Genomic DNA, 6000 nt, shown 5'->3' on the forward strand with positions numbered 1-6000 from the left:
GAGACTCTGTGCTGAAACCTGGTATTTTTCAGGCTGATGGATTTGGGGAGCAGTAGGGGAGCTATAACACTTACAGCAATATTCTAGGATATGCATTATGATCATTCTATTTTAAGGATGAGAAAACTGAAAGGTTAAATATTTTGTTTGGGACCACTTAGCTAGACAGCAACAAAATTAACCTGTCAACTTATTTTCTGGATTTACATCGTTTGCCTTTTCCAGTTGAATACAATGGAATAAGAGAGACTCTGGGAATATTCTTGACAGATAATCCTATCAAAACAAACAAACAAAAAACAAACCCTACAATGACAAAAATAATACTCCCTTATATTAGTATATTTCACAAGGCATATTCGCAGACATTATCTTTTATGATCCTTTCCCCAGCCCTGTCAGTTAGGCAGTAGGTACGCGTTATCATCTCTGCATTTTAGGGAGAAAGGAAACACTCAGGGGGTGTGTTTAGGTAGAGTGCTCACAGAGCACATTGCCCTTCTCAGCATGGATATGTATAGTTCTCATAGGGCAATGGAACGGCTCATTGTATTTTAGCACCAGGATACTGCCATCATTTTGCTATCCTGGAAAGCAGTTCAATTTCTGCACTTAGAGTTGAAATTATAGTGTCTCAAAGCTAAATTTAAAAGAGCAATTTACTGCTATCCCCAAGAAGAAACAGAACCAATCAGTGTAATAAAAACCATTTAAGATCATTCTGTGCTTTGTACAGTTGCTCCTGCAGTCCTGTGGCTCATAGGGAGCTGCAGACTGCCTGTCACTGTGGAATATTTAGAAAGCAGAACAGTGCCTGACAGGAGGAAAGTACTCAAGCAATGTGTGTTAGATGGATAGATGGATGAAAAAATAAGTGATAGGGGAATGAGCAGGGGGATGGAAGGACAGCTGTTTCCAGGAATGAGCAAAGTTTCTCAACATCTGGCCTTTCTTGTCTACCTCCATTTTCTGGTAGGAACCATCTCTCTGTCCCTGGTATCCACGGGGTTTCTAACCCCAGTTTTTATCTGAAAGGATAAGAACAGGTAAATTTCAAAACTATTTCTTAATTTTGTTTGTATTCTTGTCACTTTAGCTCAGATCCCTATCAACCCTCATTTCTGGACTGTTAGCTTAATGTATCAGTTAGTTTATCTTCATTTTTGCCCCCATCCTATCTTGAGCACTTTCTTCAAACTGAAATTTAAGTACTTCTTTTTGTTTGTTTGTTTCTTTTGTCTTCCAAATTTTTCAATGGCTGAACAATAAAATGTCATTCTAACATATTAGGCCTCCCACAAGGAGGCTCTACCTGAAGCTACTCAAACCTGACTAGTCTATTGATTGTACCCAGAATGTGTTTTACATACCACCTCCACCCTTCAGTCTTTATGGAGAACCTTCTCTGTAAGCTGTGTGTTCCATCATGAGTATGCAGAAAAAGGCAGAATTGCAAAAGGCAAACTCCTGTCCGCAAGGAGCTCAATTTCCTGGGGAATGAAGATGAGCATTTAATTATTAGAGAGTGAATGTGGCAACAGAATAAGGACAGGATCCTGGAGGAGCTCAGGGAAGGACAACACCTAGACAACATCTAGTGCTTTCTTCTTTGGGTCACTTCTGTATCTATAGCTCAATACTCCCCGTATTATAATCTCACACCTATTTTGTAATTATTCATCAACCTTGAAATCAGAGATACAATCTTACTCACCTCTGGCTCCTAAAAACCGGTCCAGTGCCAGACTACCACACATCAACACGACTGAGTGCTCAGGGGCACTTACTCTAGCCAGGCTGAGTGTTTTACACATTTTTCCCAATTGATGTTGACAAGGCGGTAGGTATGATTAATGTATTAGTGATATCCCTACTTTACATCGTTGCCCAACAACAATGAAGTGCAGGAGCCAGGATTAGAACCCAGTCCATCCTCTTGATCACTTCCAAATATTAACAAATAAATGACTTACTGATGAGTGAATGAATGTTATTTTTTTCTCAGTGGTGGTCCCTCTTCCCCTAGGACTTCCAGAGCCTTGGAAGAAGTTAGACACATTCAAAAGTTACTTTCTTTTTCTTTAAAGGAAGTGTTGTTGAAGTTGAATTGTTAGAAATGAAATTAGTCATTCCAGAGAAGCCACAAGCTCCAAGGTGCTGGGATAGATAAGTATGATGAGCACTGAATGTAGATGCCGAGAGGGCTGGGAATGGAGCCCATGCAGTTATCCAGGGGAAATCACATTATGTGTTCTGTTTCATGTGACCAATAAAATAATGAGACCAGGTGACAGTTCCAGGGGAGAGAAATGATTGCCAATCCAGCTGCCTTACTGTGTCCTCTCTGCTGAGAGATGACTCCTTATTCTTCTCCAAATGAAAGACACTAAAGGGGCGGAATTTTAGTGGAGAAAACTTGCGTGTGTAGGGGGAAAATGAGCTGTGCTGGGTTTGGCAGGATCTGGCAGCTGTTCCACATCAGCCATTGTAATGAGATAAAGGAATGGGGATTGTACTAATAAGCAGTACTGGTCAGCAGGCTCCTTCTCCTCCCCTTATCGGACATGTCTTTGGGCTCTGGAGAGATTTTATAGCTTAAGACTTTTAAAATCCTCTGATGGTGCTGGTTTAACTGAAGCAAACCTGGAGGATACACTCTAGGTCAGAGCTGTTCAGAGCAGGATAAAGTGGAAAGTGCATGGAAACTGGCTTTAGGAAATGCAGGTTTTGACTATGGCTTGGCCTCTTACCAGCTATGTGAATCTTTCTGAGCTTCAGCTTATTGTCTGTAAATGGAGATAAAATACTTGCCTAAGGGTTCTTTTGATAATTACATAAAACTTTACTCGTGAAAAAGTTTAAAACATGAGGCGCTGTGTTTTCTCTTGTCTTTACATGCCCAGTTGAAACACACTAAAAAATAATAACTAAATAAATAATAAATAAATACCCAGTTGGAGAATCCTCCTCCCCTCACCCCTACCCCAGTGCATTTTAATGGAGACTAGTCTTTGCTGACTGATGAAAACAAGTGATTAGGGCTAAGACCCTAAAGCAAAAATTGTGTAATGGGACCCTAAACTATAAATTTGTAAATATCTCTAGCCTCTTTCCTTCACTACTAAGAAAAATTCTGATATTGTCTGCTCTTCTGGGATATTGTTGGTCAGATCCCCCTTTTAAGGTGTGAAGACCTCCTGGAATTGATGAAATACTCAATTATTTTTCTCTTTTAACTCTATAACTATGATCTATTATACTTTTAAGAACTGAATAGCATCTCAAATTAATTAATGCTACGGAGTGCAGTAAGAGATGCTGATATGTAATTATTTAAAACCTAGAGGCCCAGTGCACAAAACTTTCTGCACTCGGGGTGGAGGGGGGGATCCCTCAGCCCGGCCTGTGCCCTCTCGCAGTCTGGGACCCCTCAGGAGATAACGACCTGCTGGCTTAGGCCTGCTCCCGGGTGGCAGAGGGCAGGCCCAATCCCTAGGTGCAGCCCCTAGTGGGGCTCAGAGCAGGGCCGATTGGGGAGTTGGGGCACCGCCCCCTGTCATGCACAGAGCAGGGCGGATTGGGAGGTTGCGATGCCACCCTCAGTCACGCTCAGGGTAGGGCCTATTGGGGGGTTGGGGCACCGCCCCCTGTCACATTCAAGGCAGGGTCGATGGAGAGGTTGCAGCGCCACCCCCTGTCACACACAGAGCAGGGTCAATCAGGGGGTTGGGGAGCTCCCCCCTGTCACAGAGTAGGGCTGATAGGGGAGTTCAGGCACCGCCCCCTGTCACACACAGAGCAGGGCGGATCAGAGGGTTGGGGCACCGCCCTCTATCACCCACAGAGCAGGGCTGATCAGGGGGTTGGGGCGCCGCCACTATCACACTCAGGGCAGGGCCAATGGGGAGGTTATGGCTCTACCCCATCAAACACAGAGCAGGGCCTGTGAGGGGGGGGGGTTTGGGGCGCCACCCTCTATCACCCACAGAGCAGGGCCGATCAGGGGGTTGGGGCACCGCCACTCTCACACTCAGGGCAGGGCTGATGGGGAGGTTATGGCTCTACCCCGTCACACACAGAGCAGGGCCCGTGGGGGGGGGGGTTGGGGCGCTGCACCCTGTAACACACAGAGCCACAGGGCGATTAGGGGGTTGGGGAGCTCCCCCCTATCAGGCACAGAGCAGGGCCAATCAGGGGGCTGGGGCGCCGCCCCCTGTCACACACAGAGCAGGGCCCGGGGGGGGGGGGGGGTTGGGGTGCCTCACCCTGTCACACACAGAGCCGCAGGGTGATCAGGGGGTTGGGGAACTCCCCCTTATCAGGCACAGAGCAGGGCTGATCAGGGGGTTGGGGCGCCTTCCCCTGTCACAAATAGAGCAGGGCAAATAGGGAGGTTGTGGCCCCGCCCCCTGTCACACAGAGCCACAGGGCGATCAGGGGGTTTGGGCACTGCCCCCTGTCACACTGATCCTGGTGCCTGGAGGCCTCGCGGCTCTGCTGATCCTGGTGCTGGGAGGCATATTACCCTTTTACTATATAGGATAGAGGCCTGGTGCATGGGTGGGGGCCGGCTGGTTTGCCCTGAAGGGTGTCCTGGATCAGGGTGGAGGTCCCCACTGGGGTGCCTGGCCAGCCTGGATGAGGGGATGATGGCTGTTTGCAGCTGGTCACACACCCTTCAGGGTGGGGTCCCCACTGGGGTGCCTGGCCAGTCTGGGTGAGGGGCTGAGGGCTGTTTTCAGGCTGGAGGGTGGACTGAAGCTCCCAACTGTTCCTTTTTTTCTTTTTTCTTTTTTATTCTGGGCCAGCTTTAGCTCTGGCTCCAGCTCTGAGGCCTCTGCTGCTGAAAGCAGGTATCTGGTTTGTTTGTGTTCTATAATCGAAACACTGTATCAACTCCAGGTCTGAGATCCCGGCTCGCTGAAAGGTGGTTTCTGGGGTTTTGTTTAGCTTCTATATTTGTAACTATGTTTCAAACTGCAAGCTCAGAGGCCGGCAAGGCAGGCGGGGAACGTTGTTTTCCTCCATCACTGAAGCAAGCAAGCCTCATGTTAGTTTCAAGCTGCCTGACTGCCGGCCGCCATCTTGGCTGGCAGTTAATTTGCATATCTCGCTGATTAGCCAATGGGAAGGGTAGCGGACGTACGCTAATTACCATGTTTCTCTTTTATTAGATAGGATACTATGAGAACTGTCTCTGTCCCAAAACTCTACTTGTTTTCTCTTTGAAAAACAGAAAAGGACTTGCTCATAGAATCTGCCTCAAAACAGCAAGAGATTTGTGACTTACCGCAGCCTACCATTTGTGCCCTTCCTGATATATTAAAAGACAGGACTGAGCTAGCCCGGTGGAGGCCTTGGTACAAGGTTTACCCTGAGTGAAAGCAGCCCCACAACTCCATGAGCAGAATGCAGGTTCCATTCCAGCGCTTCCCAGCTCAATGCTCTAGTGCAAAACCAGGACCACTGTTCCTGGTGGCCCTGATTGATGGGATGACAGCACCCCCTCCTCCAGCAAAGCCTTTGTCTGCTGGTGTCAACAGAGTGATTGTGGGTTACATATAAACCTCTATGACTTTCTCTAATACTAAGTATGAGTCAAGGATTGCTCACAGTTATAAAGAAAACATACTGATTAAAGTATTAATAAAAATTTATTGAGTACCTACAATGTGCTGTTGAGATAGATGCTCTTAAAAATAGCCAACCTGGAGGAAGTTGTCAGTGTCCCTATTTTACAGCTGAAGAAATTGCAGTTCAGAGGTGAAATAAGATCACATAGGAAACAAATATCAGAGTGAAAGTTTGACTTGAAGGCTTTTTATAGCATCCTATTGCCTTAAAACTTCCTCTGTGTAATGTTTTTGTTTTGTTTTGTTTTTTTAAATATTACAGAGAGAAAGGGAGAGGGATAGAGAGTTAGAAACATTGATGAGAGAGAAATATTGATCAGCTGCCTCCTGCACACCCCCCACTGGGCATGTGCCCACAACCAAGGTA

Source organism: Myotis daubentonii, chromosome 9, assembly GCF_963259705.1.
Source record: "Myotis daubentonii chromosome 9, mMyoDau2.1, whole genome shotgun sequence".
NCBI classification, from domain to species: Eukaryota; Metazoa; Chordata; class Mammalia; order Chiroptera; family Vespertilionidae; genus Myotis; species Myotis daubentonii.